Genomic DNA, 17,766 nt, shown 5'->3' with positions numbered 1-17,766 from the left:
ACTGTCAAGACTTGATTTCTGGCCTATTTTGTGCAACGTATCTATATATAAATAATGATTTTCCGTATGGGGGACTATCCAGGATATTAGATCTATTATAACGTGTAAAAAAGTTGTAGTGAGGCGCCGTTGCAGTCAGGCATCATACATCATGCTCACAGCGCTTGTTGTTCATATAGCAATCAGTATTTCATGCTTTCGCTCACCTACCAACGGACTGAAACTGCTAATATTGGAATTCGCGCAAAGAACGACGCCTCGACATTTAATCAAGTTTCCACCCATCCACCACACTGGTTCCGAAGGCGTCTTGAACTATTTTACATCAATTGGCACAAAGAAAGAACTACGTCCGAAACTACATTTTACGTGTACGTTTCATAACAGCCATCTAAACAGCAAAAGTTCAAATAAAACAGTTATCTGCGTCAGTCACTCTTTTCATGTTGTCCAACAAGAATGACATAAGGTTAGTCATCTAAACACTCCGAATATGTTACAATGTACAGCACTGGGTACAGCAGTGGAAAAAGAGTTATCTAACTAATAATCTGACAACTCATAATACAGAGTTAATGTGGTTTCCAGATAACTAGAGAAAGTTAAATATACGAATAGCGCAAAATACCTCATCTGCTCCGACTCTGTTAGCGCCCCTCAAGCTGCCTAGCAGAGAAACAAGTCCAATTATAACAAAATCCTAGAGATCCAGGGAAAAAAAAGTCGTTTCAGTGTACAGCTACGGAACGATGGAATTAAGCAAAATAAGACCAAAGAAAGATCAGCTATAGATACACGCATTGAGCAGTCTGTAGCATAATGTAACGTTCTCTTGCATCTTCCCATGTTATCTTAGATGCAGAGAAAGAAAAGCAGCTCGTTGGTGAGGATGTGTAGGAAGGGGGAGGGGAATAATAAAAACATGCAGTGGTTGCAACTGTAACCTGGCTGTACTATTGGTCTTTCGGCCTATGAAGATAGACAAAGTTATTTTAAAAGACTTCCAAATAGGCCACTGCTCTTTGACAAGCAGATTGCTTCTCTGGTGAAAGCATCCATCACTATGTTGTGCTTATGGTATACAGATATATTGTTGAACGGCTTCATTTGCCACTTAAGGCTGAAAATACATTTACTTATAAGTATCATTGAACACTTTCGACCCTTGGGTCATTCTCATCGAAGATCTAAGGCTGCACTGGACAGTATTTAGATTAATTTATTTGCACACGGATTGTAAATGATTAAATGAAGATAACTTACACTCTTTGCTGCAAGTACCTTTAGTTCATCGACACAGTAGATCCTGTCTGAAGAAAGTACTTGGAAATGTGCCAAAAAGGTTTTATGTTTTGCTTGAGAGTGATCTTGAGATCGGACTTGGTCAATAAGACATTTAAATAAAGAAACGTACATCTGAAACCCGAGAATGTCTTCATTCTAAATTATTGTCAAGGCTGTGTAGACATGTATAAACAAAATATACAAACGTATACCACATATTTTCACTGAACGTGGTCTATTTTGGTGCAAAACAACTATCTGCTCACTGGCTCAGTTCCATATTTTTTTATTTGACGTTAAGACGAATGCGTTTCCTGCTTTTAGTTTATGTACTGCATCTGACCTACATTAGCTGGTAAGGAGGGAGTCTACTTTTCTTCCTTTTTCTGTTGTTGGTCGCTGTCTCATCCTTTCTCTTCCTTTCATAATTGATCTGAAAGTTGCTATTTCCTGATCTTTCGTTCCAGCCTTTGTTCGATTAGTGCACACAGTTGTGACTTAATTGTAAATTTTAAGCCAATGAATGTGTTATTAACTTTATCCTTTGATGTGCTTGAGTATTAACGCGTGTTCAAATGTTCAAATGTGTGTGAATTCCTAAGGGACCAAACTGATTATGTCATTGATCCATAGACTTACGCACTACTTAAACTAACCTATGCTAAGAACAACACACACACCCATGCCCGAGGGAGGACTCGAACCACCGGCGGGAGGGGCCGCGCAATCTTTGACATGACGCCTCAAACCGCGCGGCCACTCTGCGTCGTATCGACGTGTGTATGTTTGAAAATCGAGTGTGGATAGAACGAGGTCGGCTTTGGCAAAGGTTTTTTGCATTTAGCTATTTTAAATTGTGTTAGTACGCTCTAGGAAGAGCGATATTAACTACACTGATGAGCGTCCTGAACATAAAGACGTCGTTATCATGATCATCATTACCAACAGCTTGGATGCACATTCCTACTTCCCTCCTCCTGGAATGTGTATCATAAATGGTGCAAAAGTGCCTAAAGATCAGTTTCGTTTTCGTTTTACAGCTATACAATACAACGTGTACATGCTGTACGCTGTTAATGATACTGCATGAATCAAAAAAGAAAAATGCTACAAATTTTTAAATTTCAAGGCAGTGTAAAAAAAATCAGCTATTGTATTTTATGTTGTGCGACCTTATACCGCTTGCGCTCTCTAAAAGCACATAACACATGTAATTAATTCTGAGAAATTTTAGCAGTGCTGGTACAAGAGACGTGTTGCTTGTAGTAATATCAGAAGGAAAATCATCATCATCATCAACTATTCAACATTCATTTCGTAATAAAGTCCTCATCTAGCATTTTACAAGTATTATGATATTGAACAGCAACTCGATAGCTAACTTCAAGCTTCATGTGACTGGGAAAAGAGTTTCAAGATTTTCTTTTGAATTGGTGTACCATACATACGATGTACTGTGCGCGTTTCTATATGATGTGTTACTTTTCTTGTTAGCAGCATCGTATTATTTCTGCCTCAGTAACAAACAACGACCGTAAACGATTTCACCTATCGCGTCTTTGAAGGAAAATACATTACAGCAGCTAATTACTTTACTAACTTCCAATTTCCCTTCTCAGCCGCCTGGAGTAACCAAGTTAAAAGTGTGATGCTTCTGGAGATGCGGCAACAGCACGCAACAGGCGGCTGGGAGGAGCGAGGTTCGTAACGTCATTTCGCAGGATTTCTCAGGCACGTACCTCACACAACAGAACAACCACACATATCACGATTCAATCGTTACGTACAAAGGACGCTAATGCATAACATTCACATTCAGATGAATGACTGTTTCCAAAAATTATATTTATTCACCCGATGCTGGAAGACGAAAGATCATGAGTTACATATATAACTGTAATCCAATTGCATCTGCTGAATTAATATTAATAAAATATGAAATGAAATGTTAAATACTCCGTAACTTTAAGAATGTTATAGAGTCGTAAAATCAAAGGGCTGTTTAAGACTCAGCACTGTTCGTGTCAATTTTAAGTATTTTATTTTGGTAAGATGACGCATAGGTTTCAGAACATAATAGTGGATTTAAGAATAGTCTCCGGCACATTAATACACATTTAAACAGATTTTATACGCAACAGAAAATTCTTGTAAATTAACACAACTATAGAGGAAGAAATGGCTATCACCCATGCAGCGTAATTGTGTTGCTATGTACGCTATTATACTTGTTTTTGTGGCAGTACATACTTCAAATCGGTGGGGAAAGTCATGTTTTAAATACGTTTTGTGTAGTGTCATCTGAGAATGAGTTAATATTGAAGTAAATCACGTAGGCTTACTATGCCTTTTTTTATGAAACGCAGCTGAATGTAAGTTGACAACCAAATGCAAACGTACCTGCTGGCAGTAATGTGTGACTTCGATCACTTGTACGGAACAAAAATGCCGAACTATGAAGAAATATTTTATTTATCATTATTTACCTTGCACGAAAGTATATAACATGACAGCACAAGAGAACATCAACACCAGAGGCCCGGGATCACCTGCAGCCATAAAAGTGATCATAGCTCCTTGAAGAAATTTAAAAGTTGTATTTGTGAAGTACTGTGCTACACTGATCGGGGGTTCAAACTAATTACTCGACTCCGAACATAGGTGATGCCATACTACGCGAGATGTACAATGCTGGTAGCAGAGTTACCCTCAGGCAATGTTTCTCTAAATTTACTTAAGAAGTTACTACGAGAGCAACGTCGTCTCTCATTATGATTCGTCCTTCAGTTCCCTTAGCATCTCTGTTTCACTCAGTTACTGGTTATACAGACTTACTTTGATCTTCACAGAGAGCCTCTAAATTCGTAGAATTTCTGCAGTCATAGCTACTTCGTAACAACCCAGACGCTGGAGTAGTACTAGCAGCTTGCAAGCGATTTCCTTTACAGTTACTCTGCACTTTATCTAAACCTTTCCCACAAACCAAAGGTTTCAATTCACCTTTCGCAAGGCAAATTTTACGTGTCAGCCACATTTAAAATCGACTAGTGTTGCCCCAAATGCTTAAACATTCTAACGGGCTTCAAAAGTGAACAAAAAATTTTATAATCTGATACTATTAGCCTCTTTCATTTTGTTGTGGGCAGAATCTTGCATTTCCACGTATTTAAAGGGATCTGCGTTTCATTACATTAATATGAAATTATGTCCAAGTCATTCTGATTTTCCTTTTAAACGACCAATAATGATTCTTAGCTTTAGAAAACATCATCGTCAGAGAACAGATTTAGAAAATTAACAATCCTATTACGCTTCGATGGGCCACTCTTAATTGTGCCTTCGTTTCTGTTCAAAGTTTGCTACCCAGTACAATGTTCTTGGTTTTGTAATTCAGAAGTTCGACGAGGTGATCACATATCTGTGAAGGAGCTCCGTATGAACTATAGTGAGGTGACAAAATTCATGGGAGAGCGATAAGCACACATGTGTATATGGTAGCAGTATCACGTGCACAACGTATAAAAGGGCAGTGCATTGATGGAGCTGTCATTTGTATTTGGGTGATTCATGTGGAAAGGATTCCGACGTCTTTATAGCCACACGACGGAAATCAACTGACTTTAAACACGGAATGCTAACTGATTGGAGCTAGACGCATGGGACATTCCATTTCGGAAATCAGTAGGAAAATCAATATTCCGAAATCGACAGTGTAAGGCTGTGCCCAGAATACAAAATTTCAAGCACTATTTCTCACTACGGGCTATGCAGTGAGCGACAGCCTTCACTTAACGATCGAGAGCAGCGGCGTTTGCATAGAGTTATCAGTGCAAACAGACTATCAACAATCCCAGAAAAACCGCAGAATTCAATGTGGGACGTACAAAGAACGTATCCGTTAGGACAGTGCAGCGAAATTTGACGTTAATGAATTACAGTAACAGACGACCGATGCGAGTGACTTTGTTAACAGAATGACATCGCTTGCAGCTCTTGTGATCATATGGGTTGGACCCCAGGCAACTGTAAAACCGTGGTCTGCTCAGATGAATACCGATTTCAGTTCGGAAATCTGATGGTAGGGTTCGACTGCGGCGCAGACCCCACGAAGTCATGGATCCAAGTTGTCAGCAAGGCACTGTGCAAGATGGTTGTGGCTCCATAATGGTGTGGACTATGTTTACATGGAATAGACTGGGTCCTCTGGTCCGGCTGAAACGATCATTGACTCGAAGTGGTGATGTTCAGATACTTGGAGACCATTTGCAGCCATTCATGGACTTCACGTTCCCATACAACGATGGATTTTTTGTGGATACCAAGATGCCATGTCACCGAGCCACAACTGTTCGTGATTTGTTTGAAGAACATTCAGGAAAATTCAAGCAAATAGTTTAGCCAACCAGATGGCCCGACATGAATCCCATCTAACATTTAATTGACATAATTAAGAGGTCAATTCGTTCACAAAATCCTGCGCTGGTAACAAATTCGCAATTATAGACGGCTACAGAGGCAAAATGGCTCAATATTTCAGCAGGAGAATTCCAACGATTTACTGCGTCAGTGCCACGTCGAGTTACTGCACTACGCCAGGCAAAAGGAGGTCTGACACGATATTAGGGGGGATTCCATGACTTTTGTAACCTCGGTGTATATTGATTACTAGTCAGTAATGTGGTATAACATTAGGAAAAATAGGACGACCGAATGCACCAGTTTATCTGCAGCTTCCGTTTGCAAGATATCGCATGTGAATAAAGCAGGTTGTGCATCAAACGAGCTGTTTCTTTCGAATCTAATGCCAAAAAGAACGGAGACACTTCAAACTGGAATAATTTAGCTTCCGAATATTGATCATGTTTGCATTCCGAACGTAATGGTGTTGTATTCACGAATATCTAAACACAAGTTATGTGAGCAACACAATTTGAAACAAATAATAAACATTTATTAACACTATGTACAAATAAATATTCAGCTTTGAGAGATGAATGATACGTGACACTACAGCTGATGCCGTACATACTACTCTAACCTAACACACTGCAAGAGATCTATCCGCTATAGAGAATTTCGCCGGCTGGTGTGCCCGTGCGGTTCTAGGCGCTTCAGTCTGGAACCGCGTGACCGCTACGGTCGCAGGTTCGAATCCTGCCTCGGGCATGGATGTGTGTGATGTCCTTAGGTTAGTTAGGTTTAAGTAATTCTAAGTTCTAGGGGACTGATGGCCATAGATGTTAAGTCCCACAGTGCTCAGAGCCATTTGAACCATTTTTTTTAAGAGAATTTCAGTCTGCAGTGATGTACCTAACAGCTATAAGTTCTGGCGCTGAACATGAGTATCACTGACTCTTCGACCTTCAGCAGTTACTGTTTGACGGTCGCTCGTTAAAAGAGGCCACCTGTAGTAGCGACAACTGATGATCGGCGTAGGATGGAACTGCTACTCTGCCAAATGAAACTCTGAACTGGCCGAGTGTGGCTGTGCGTCTGCTTTTATGTGCGGGGCTCGGAATTGTATCCATTTGCACTCTGTTCTGCGGAATACGAAAGTAGTTTCAGCTATCAACACATTCTGTGATAGCTGACACAACTAGCGGCGGATGGAGATGGTTCTTAGGTCTCGCAGCAGAAGCATAAATAGATTCCGGTTCATGAGCGCCGCTTATGTGACGACCGGTTGGAAATGAGTTAGTCGTACATCCTTTGCTGATCTCGCTGTGTATCATATGAAAGAGATCCGCAGCTCGTGGTCTAGTTGCTAGAGTTGCTACCCCTGGATAATGGGGTCCCGGGTTCGATTCCCGGCCGGGGTGGGGATTTTCTCTGCCCGGGGACTGGGTGCTTGTGTTGTCCTCATCATTTCATCATAATCACCACCATTCGTAATAGTTGCTAGACTGGATTGCGTAAAAAATTGTAGAGTGCAAAAATTGGGACTTTGTACGGGCGCCGATGACCGCGCAGTTGAACGCCCAACAAACCAGACATCATTATCATCATAAAAACGAGAACACAGCAAATGGATTCATCATGTGAGAAGCAAAATACCTTCAAACCTGTAATACAGCTCAAAGGGACGCAAGAACAAGTCCCCATAACGATAACATCTATTTCGACTCGACCGTGTATGTGATTCCTCGGGCTGGACTTTGATTTAACTTTTCGTTTGTGACAGGGTCACATCGGCTAGCGACGGACGTCTTATCGATTCTCGAACTTTTTTGTGATTTGCTTTCTGTAGGCTCTCGCCGATAGTCTTATTTCAGATCTGAGTCCGATTTCTCTGTTCAGTTTTGCAGTTCGTTTGTTTCACTCAAGTCGGTGAGTTCACTGGAGAACGTGTGAAATAGACTGCAGTTCTCTCTCTCATGCCCTCAAAACAACTTAGCTGAAAGTTGCTTGCTATGAAAGATGCGGGATAACATAGTCCACTGCCGACCTTCCGAAAAACACATGTGAAAGCAATGCCCAATTTTATCTGTAACTCCAACATTCTGTATTAAAAAAATAGGTGAGGTAGAACACTCTCCATCATCCGGGGGAAGTGGAGCGGTCACCAAGGCCCTCGACTCTTATTCGTGAGGAAGAGGGTTTAAAGCCCCTTACAATCGTCGTGGTTATGATTTCATGAGATTCCCCTAACTTATTTTATGTGAATACCACTGTGATTTCAGAATGAGATTTTCACTCTGCAGCGGAGTGTGCGCTGATACGAAACTTCCTGGCAGATTAAAACTGTCTGCCGGACTGAGACTCCAACTCGAGACCTCTGCCTATCGCGGGCAAGTGCTCTACCAACTGAGCTACCGAAGCACGACTCACGCTTGGTACTCACAGCTTTACTTCTGCCAGTACCTCGTCTCCTACCTTCCCTACCTTCCAGACTTTACAGAAGCTCTCCTTTCTTTCAGGAGTGCTAGTTCTGCAAGTTTCGCAGGAGAGCTTCTGTAAAGTCTGGAAGGTAGGAGACGAGGTACTGGCAGAAGTAAAGCTGTGAGTACCGAGCGTGAGTCGTGCTTCAGTAGCTCAGTTGGTAGAGCACTTGCCCGCGAAAGGCAAAAGTCCCGACTTCGAGTCTCGGTCGGGCACACATTTTTAATCTGCCAGGAAGTTTCACCACTGTGATTTCTTAAAGAAGGCCTGGCCGGTTTCCTACCCCAGCCTACTGTAGTTAGGCTGTAATTACGTTAACGACGCAGATATCGATGGAAATTTGAACTCTAAGTTTCCTCGATCTTACGTCACTCTCTGCAGATATTTAGCAGCTGTCCATCACTGAGCTGAAGCAGGAGTATTTTAATTTTATTTGCACTGCACTTGGTATCTAAGCTTTCTGCTACTGCCGTAGAGAGGATGTATCTTTCTTTCAATACAAAACAGTCACGAAAGTAATGAGAGATATAAAAGAGCAATTGCTTTTGAGAAAATTTAATAGCCAAGATCGCATGCAGTACTATTTATTCCTTATTATCGGTTTCAATAGTTAAGACTGTCGTCTTCTGATCTTTAAAAAAACTCGTTCTTGTACGTCCTGTTCCATTATGACTGCATCACATATACTACATTGACGTTCTAGAGCAGGAGCAGCAAAGACTTCAGGGCCATAGCGCTCAACCTGGCTGGCACAATTCCCCCACCGCCACGCTACGCTGTCTGATCGCAAGAAGTGGGGAAGAGGGGGAAACTGCGAACACATCGCATTTGTATGGCAGTCCAGTAGCCCTGCATACAATTTGGTTTTATATTTCACATTTCTCAACAACACAGATAAAAAACAAAACAAGTTTTCATTATTATTTTTTACTTTGGCGCGCTATAGCCACATATAAACTGATGAACCAAAACGTTATGACCACCTGATTAAAAGCCTGCTTGTCCGTCTTTGGAACGAAATACATCACAAATTCTGCGCCGGCCGACTACGGTCGCAGGTTCGAATCCTGCCTCGTGCATGGATGTGTCTGATGGATGTCCTTAGGTTAGTTAGGTTTAAGTAGTTCAAGTTCTAGGGGACTGATGACCTCTGATGTTAAGTCCCATAGTGTTCAGAGCCATTTTTGAACAGATTCTGTGTATCAGGGATCTGACAATTTGTTGGTAGGTTTGTGAAGGTATGTGGCATAATACGTTTACGCACAGGTCATGTAATTCCAGTAGATAACGTACCTCTGATTTGCGTACTTCGTGATGGCGGCAGATAGTGATCCAGATCACTATAAATCAGGCAAATTTGGTCTCCGAGACCTCAACGTGAGTTCACCTTAATGCTCCGCAAATCAGTGTAGCACGGTTCTGGCTCCGAGACAGAGACAATTATACTGCTGAAATATGATATCGCCGTCGAGGATGACATCAAGCATGAAGGGATGGAGGTGGTTCGTAGCTGTCAGCGTCTCTTCGATTACTACCGCAGGTCCCATGCAAACGCAGGAGAATGTCTCCCATAGCATAATACTGCTCCCAATAACTTGCGCCCTTGTCGCGCTGCACATTTTGAGCCGCCGTTCACCTCTATGACGGCGTTAGTGGAGACAACCAGCGACCTAGTACAGCTCACCCGTAGAGCCGACACGTTTCCATTGATCAGTGGTCGAATCCCGAAGGTCCCGTCCCCACTGCAGTCGTAATTAGTAATGTTGTTGGGTCAACATGTGAACACGTAGCTCCACGCTGCGGAGCTCCATGTTCAACGCCGGCCGAAGTGGCCGAGCAGTTCTAGGCGCTTCAGTCTGGAACCGCGCGACCGCTACGGTCGCAGGTTCGAATTCTGCCTCGGGCATGGATGTGTGTGATGTCCTTAGGTTAGTTAGGTTTAAATAGTTCTAAGTTCTTGGGGACTGATGACCTCAGCTGATAAGTCCCATACTGCTCAGAGCCATTTGAACCATTTTCCATGTTCAACAATGTACGATGAACGTTGTGTTCCGAAACATCTGTGCTTGCACCAGCATTGTGCTCTTTCGACAGAGATGCCAAAGATAACTATTTATTCTACATTACAGAGCAGACGAGTCTCCCAACCCCTCACTCTGTGAAGAGTAGTGGACGTGAATCCATTTAGCGTCTAGTGGTAGTTTCACGGTCCTCCCTCTTTCCGCAGATGCTCACGGCAGTAGCACGTGAATATTCGACCAGCTTTGCCGTCTTCTAGATACTCGTTCACAATCTCTGCGTAATTATGATCTGCCCTTTATCAAAGTCGTTTATGTCGGTGGATTTCCCCATTTGCAGCTCATATTTTCGCTATGGTGATACCCCATCCAGGTCTGCTCCACCACATACCAGGTGGCATCCAACGTCGCGGTGGGCAGCGGTCATAATGGTTTGGCTTGTCTGTGCATATGTTTTTCAATACAAACAGTCGGCATACGGACAAAAAAAATGCACAAATGTGTGTGAAATCTTATGGGACTTAACTGCTAAGGTCATCAGTCCCTAAGCTTACACACTACTTAACCCAAATTATCGTAAGGACAAACACACACACACCCATGCCCGAGGGAGGACTCGAACCTCCGCCGGGATCAGCCGGGATATGGGCATTCGCAGACAATTTCTTAGTATTTTGTACTCAGGTTGCCGCGTAAACATGATTTAGTTAGCTCCACAATTAAATAAACGTATTTCACAAATATGTTAAACGAAATATTTTAGTATTTTTGTAACCTCATTATGGAGCCGCAGAAAGTCTACTGAGTAAAGTATGTAGATGTCCTTGACAGTTTTAATGTTAAGGATATGGTCCTTTAAACGGGAATTACCTTGAACATAAAAGAGTTACACCTGCACATGCACAGGGGCGCTCCCAACTGAAACGGCAAACGGTCCCGAAAACAGCCTTAAAACCAATGTAATATTGGCAGTGTCCTCAAAAAGCTCACGAAACTACCATTGTAATTCTTTCAAGGCCATAATGAATTTTTCTAACTTTGCCTTTTCTTTAATGTCACTGTGCTTAAGGTATTGGATTGTCTTTATCAGAACATGTCACTCCTACAACTCGATTTTCTTTTTAAATGCATCCCTATCAAATCAGAATGAAGTTACTTTGGAGTGTCTTATTGAGGGCAATGTGCAGTCAAGTCCACTTGAAATGCGAAGTCTGTAATCCATTCTCGATGTTCTAATTTCTCTTCTTTCCTTCAGTAATATACTCTTCATGCAGTTACAATGAAAACTACTGCAACTGACAATTGAATAACGCGTGCTACTTCAGAAATTTTGCTGTTCGTACCACCTATTCCTTTACGTGGCCAACGGCCTTGCCGCAATGGTAACACCGGTTCCCGTCAGATCGCCATAGTTAAGCGCTGTCGGGCTGGGCTAGTACTTGGATGGGTGACCATCCCTGTTAGCCGAGCGCTGTTGGCAAGTGGGATGCACTCAGCCCTTGTGAAGCAAACTGAGGAACTACTTGATTGAGAATTCCCTTAAACTGACAAAACGGCCGGTAGAACAGTGTGCTGACAACATGCCCCTCCATATCTGCAGCCATTGACGCCTGTTCCTGAGGGTGACACGGCGGCCGGTCGGTACCGTTGGGCCTTCACGGCCTATTCGGGCGGATTTTAGTTTTTATTCCTTTACGTGCTGCAGATTTAGCACAAAGTTATTCTTGATGTACAGAATAATGAATCCCGTCTGTCGATCCTTGTAATTTTTTGCCCTTTCATTGTGAACTAAATTTTTGAATTCTTTCTGCATGGTGTCGTAATCTCGTTTCATAGCAAAAATGGAGTATCCATCGGTTATGCGAATTGAGAATCCTCATTCCTTCTTCTGTCATTCTCATTCATTTTATAGGATTCTGATGATGGATCGCTAGGCTGCCTCTTTTTGCGCAAACAGCCTCTGGACCTGTGGACCACGCTCCGTGTGTCTTGTTCGGACGACACAGCAGTATGTTCATTACTTTTGTGGCTATTGTCAAACAAAATTCTATTGCAATTGTATGAGTACAGGATAGAGTACAGTGAACGCAGAATAACACTGTCAGAATAACGAACTGCTAGTACATCGTATTGTGCGGTTGGAACGAGAACAAAGGTAGTCCGCTGTCATAACCGAAGATCGTTGTGAAGTTAAAAATAAACAGCGCTAAACGGTTACTGAATGTATGACTGTAGTCATAGCGGAACAAACCAATAAGCGTTTGTTCAAAGATTAGTCGGAGGTCGGCACTGGCGTTGCCGAGAGTGCGGCGACATTTCACAGCCGCCAGATGGCCGGCGGAACTACCCACGAGCGCTTGCGCCCGCGTTTCCGTTGGTGTGGTCGCGCGTTATGCACTCGTCGCACATTCCTGACAGTATCGACCTCCGAGTCGAGCGCCATCACTCAGGCAGGGTTAACCTCAAATAGAGCGAAAGTTATAAAAATAGACAATCGGAATGGTGAGTTGTTGCCGACGCGAGTGGTGATTGTTAATGAGTAAGCCCTCACGTATCATAGTGGTTCCCAACTTTGCTGTGACTGTTAAAACTGAGTGCACTCACATATTAGCTACTACCCCCCCCCCCCATTCCTCCCCCCCTCCACCCGCCACCCCTTCCCATCATCATCAACTAACTAGAATGAAAAAGGATTTTCTTTGAACGCTAATTTTTAAATGACGAAAGATAAATTATATTTACTTTCCCAGGTGTTTTATTATTCCACGAACTAAGAAGTCAGGCAGCCACTCGTAATGCTTTTTTATAGAATGGTAAACAGTTTTCAGTGCATCGTGAACTCTACTTTGAACACCTTCTCAGAAAAGAGAGCTGACGATCTAAATTGAAAATAGGCATTTGTTACAAAACTTGCTTCCTATCCATCCACCACTCCATTCCCTAGTGACACTTGTTTCACCCACATCCTGCACCCCCGTTTAGAATTAACCAAATTAAAATATGTGCAATGTGTTTGTAAAACACCTTACTTCTGAACTGATAGAAATTGGTTAACTTAAGGCTGCCAGTGGTTTGTCTCTTACTGTTCCAAATACTAGAACTTACAGCAGTGTAGTAGCCGCTACACAGTCGTTTCTGAAAGTATTTGTATGGAGTTTAGCCATGTATGGAAGTGAAACGTGGACGATAAATGGTTTGTACAAGAAGAGAATAGAAGCTTTAGAAATGTGGTGCTACAGAAGAATGCTGAAGATTAGATGGGTTGATCACATAACTAATGAGGAGATATTGAATATAATTGGGGGAAGAGAAATTTGTAGCACAACTTGACTAGAAGAAGGGATCGGTTGGTAGGACAAGTTCTGAGGCATCTAGGGATCACAAATTTAGTATTGAAGAGCAGCGTGGACGGTAAAAGTCGTTGAGGGAGAGCAAGAGAGGAAATTCAGAAGGAAGTAGGTTGGAGTAGGTACTGGGAGATGAAGCAGCGTGCACAGGATACAGTAACATGGAGAGCTGCATCAAACCAGTCTCTGGAATGAAGACCACAACAACAACATGAATAAAGTAATGAAACCCACATATAAATATATTAAACAATCATATGATTGTCAACGCAAGCAAATAGCAAAAATCATCTGTCACTGCTAGGAAAAATTGATTACCAGAGGAAATGTATTCCGTGTGCAGGAGAAAGTGCACAGATTTTGAACAATTTACGGAAGGAAGACACAAAATTTGCGTGGTTATTGGTATATTAAAACACATTCGTCTTGCTGAAAACAGTCTGCGCCATGCCTAGTTACCTTCACGCGTAACATGAGCCAATTGTTAGAAATTAATGCTCCAAAATGCATAATGGATACTGTTTTGTCAACAAGGCACTTCAGAGATGCTGCTGGCATGTGTTAATGTTGTTGCCTGCTATCCAGAGACTGGTCTGATGCTACTCTCTATGCTAGTTTATTCTGAGCAACTCCCTTCACCTCTGCGTAATTACTTCATACAACATCGACGTGAACATACTTACCGTATTTGGTCTGCCACTAAAATTCCTCCCCGCCCCCAAACTTTCCTCCATTACCAAACTAACTATTCTTTGATACTTCAGGATGTGTCTTATCAACATATTTCATTGTTTAGTCCCTAAAACATAGATGCCACCACAGGTGAATCACCGGTAAGGAGAAAAAGGGTCACTTGTGGTAACATACAGCATTACAGAAGTTTTTCCTACGCCATGTTGTGTTACCTGATCAGATATTCTGTGCATTAAAGGTTTATTGAAATTGCTGCAGCCAGTCGCCTTTTGTTTTGTTCTTCAATTTTTGTTATCCCGTTACCGGTTTAGAACCGCCTAGCGAGTCATCATTAGATGGTGCATATTTGTTGATTGTTTGCAGCAGTGTGGGAGTAGTGTAGCTGTGGCAAGATGTATAAACGAAACATGTAAGCACTGAGTGTGGCGAGAATTAGTCACATTATGAGATCGATTTTGTTGCATTACTTACAAATATTAGTGCTATGTGCATCAACAACCAATCAAAGGATACTGATAACAGTAAGTAATGCCACAAAACCGATGTCATAATGTGAGTAATTCTCACCACATTCAGTGTTTACATGTTTCGTTTATACATCTTGCCACAGCTACACGACTCTCACACTGCTGCAAGCAATCAATAAATATGTACCATCTGATGATCAATCACTAGGGGTTTCGAAACCGGTAATGGAACAATAAAATCTGAAGAACAAAACAAAAGGCGACTGGGTGCAATAATTTCAAGAAATCTTTACCCATCACAATTGCAGTGATCCTCATCCATAATGGATAAAAGTTTTATTCTGTGCATTTCTGGTGCGATGAAGGTATATAATTTGGGGAGGGGGGAGGCAGAAATGCAGTATCGATGGCATCTTTATTGACAGCATCTAGCGCGTCGCGTGCTGCTCACAGCTATATGGGAGCCGACATTATTAAACCTCCCACCTGCATGGCGCCGACGAACTCGCTCTTCTGCCCCTCCGATTATGGCCGCCAAGCATGCATACTACCAGACGACGCTAAATTCACATGACCTCAGTGCTTGCGGCTCTGATTGGTAGGCATATCTTTTTAAGTAGACTCAATTCAGAGCATCGCCTCTGCGACTTCAGTGAACTTACTGACGTGTAAACGTTAGTACGGAGGACTGCAGTTAGTAAATTACATCGACGTAGCATGACTCTGCTAAGCATTAATAGTGTTCAGAGACTATCACTGTATATCAGCATTCAACAAGCCTATTTGTTCAATCAAGAACATCACGCTCATTGTATACAGGGTGAACGGAAATGCGCGTTACGAACTTCTAGAACTTGTAGAGGCGAGTGACTTCATACACTATGTGATAAAAAGTATCCGGACACAGCCAAAAACATACGTTTTTCATATTAGGTGCATTGTGCTGCCACCTACTGCCAGGTACTCCATATCAGCGACCTCAGTAGTCGTTAGACATCGTGAGAGAGCAGAATGAGGCGCTCCGCGGAACTCACGGACTTTGAACGTGTTAAACATCCCTATGTCCACTGCTTCCGATGGGATAGTGGAGTGGAAACGTGAAGGGACACGTAGAGCACAAAAGCGTACAGGCTGATTTTTGTGTTAGCAGAAGGACCCACCCCGTGTTACGAGTGAAGGCCGAAATGCACGCGTTTTAGCTCACGCAGGCTAGCGTGAGGAGGGAAGAACTATACTGACGTGAGGTCTCAAACATGACAAGGAATGAGAATTCAGAAAGCGGACGTAATTAGTTTGAAACTTTAATCCATTAATGATGAACATCGCTCTCGACGGTACATGATTCACAATATTATCTATTCAGAATACATTCTTGAAGTTATTACTTATAGTAACTGAATATGGCGCCTTGCTAGGTCATAGCAGATGACGTAGCTGAAGGCTATGCTAAACTGTCGTCTCTGCAAATGAGAGCGTATTTAGACAGTAAACCATCGCTAGCAAAGTCGGCTGTACAACTGGTGCGAGTGCTAGGGAGCCTCTAGACTAGACCCGCCGTGTGGCGGCGCTCGGTCTGCAATCACTGATAGTGGCCACACGCGGGTCCGACGTATACTAACGGATCGCGGCCGATTTAAAGGCTACCACCTAGCAAGTGTGGTGTCTGGCGGTGACACCATACTGACCTCGTCTGTTGACTGACAGACACCGCCGACAGTTGAAGAGGGTCGTAATGTGTAATAGGCAGACATCTATCCAGACCATCACACAGGAATTCCAAACTGCATCAGGATCCACTGCAAGTACTATGACAGTTAGGCGGGAGGTGAGAAAACTTGGATTTCATGGTCGAGCGGCTGCTCATAAGCCACACATCACGCCGGTAAACGCCAAACGACGCCTCGCTTGGTGTAAGGAGCGTAAACATTGGACGACTTAACAGTGGAAAAACGTTGTGTGGCGTCACGAATCACGGCACACAATGTGGCGATCCGAGGGCTGGGTGTATATGGCGAACGCCCGGTGAACGTTATCTGCCAGCGTTTGTAGTACCAACAGTAAAATTCGGAGGCGGTAGTGTTATGGTGTGGTCGCGTTTTTCACGGAGGGGGTTTTGCACCCCTCGTTGTTTTGCGTGGCACTATCACAGCACAGGCCTACATTGATGTTTTAAGTACCTTCTTGCTTCCCACTGTTGTAGAGCAATTCGGGGATGGCGATTGCATCTTTCAACACGATCAGCACCTGTTCATAATGCACGGCCTGTGGCGGCGTGATTGGACTGGCCTGCACAGTGTCCTGACCTGAATCCTATGGAACACATTTGGGATGTTTTGGAACGCCGATATCGTGCCATGCCTCACCGACGGACATCGATACCTATCCTCAGAGCAGCACTTGGTGAAGAATGGTCTTCCATTCCCCAAGAAACCTTCCAGCACCTGGCTGAACGTATGCCTGTGAGAGTGGACGCTGTCATCGAAGCTAAGGGTGGACCAACACGATATTGAATTCCGGAATTACCGATAGAGGGCGCCCCGAACTTGTAAGTCATTTTGAGCCAAGTGTCAGGGTACCTTTGATCACATAATGTAGGATTTAGAGTCGGAACTCATGTCCGGGGCCGTTTCCGTGCTACATCCGTTTGAAAACATGTTTGCTAGATAGGTAGGCAATAGGATCGTCATGGTGAGAGCGGGGATGGTGGGGGGGGGGGGGATAATTGGTGGTTACGTCGGATAGGCCGAGACTCATTCATATGTCTTGTCTGTGTGAGTGTTAGAGGGGCATGCTTTGCACGTTTGCAGAATACACCGACATGACCCTTCTGAATGGCGAAGTTCACGGTAATGAAAGACCTGCTTTATCAAGATCGTTCTCCATAACGTCCGAATCGCATTCCCTTTCCGCTACAATTACGTAATGACTTCGAGAAAGGGTACCTTCTCCGTCAGCAGGCATGACTGTGGAACTCAAAGCAAACGCCGCTCACCTGAAATGGAAGAGGTCGTACTGCATCACATTGAAGAAAACGTGTCAATGAGTACACGACAACTTTCATTGGGTATTAATGAGTGG

General features: G+C 43.1%; 1 protein-coding gene and 1 pseudogene across 1 annotated transcript in view; one reads left to right on the top strand and one right to left on the bottom strand.

The window, feature by feature from the left end:
- The window catches only part of LOC124556358, an 860,778-nt gene that overhangs the window by 633,786 nt on the left and 209,226 nt on the right, over positions 1 to 17,766 (bottom strand). The gene's annotated exons all lie outside the window — the stretch shown is intronic.
- LOC124557272 lies at positions 11,543 to 11,661 on the top strand (annotated as a pseudogene).

This window comes from Schistocerca americana, chromosome X, assembly GCF_021461395.2.
Source record: "Schistocerca americana isolate TAMUIC-IGC-003095 chromosome X, iqSchAmer2.1, whole genome shotgun sequence".
In the NCBI taxonomy this organism is placed as follows: domain Eukaryota; kingdom Metazoa; phylum Arthropoda; class Insecta; order Orthoptera; family Acrididae; genus Schistocerca; species Schistocerca americana.
The sequence above is the reverse complement of the archived record's forward strand: the minus strand, read 5'-3'. Positions and strand labels throughout refer to the sequence as shown.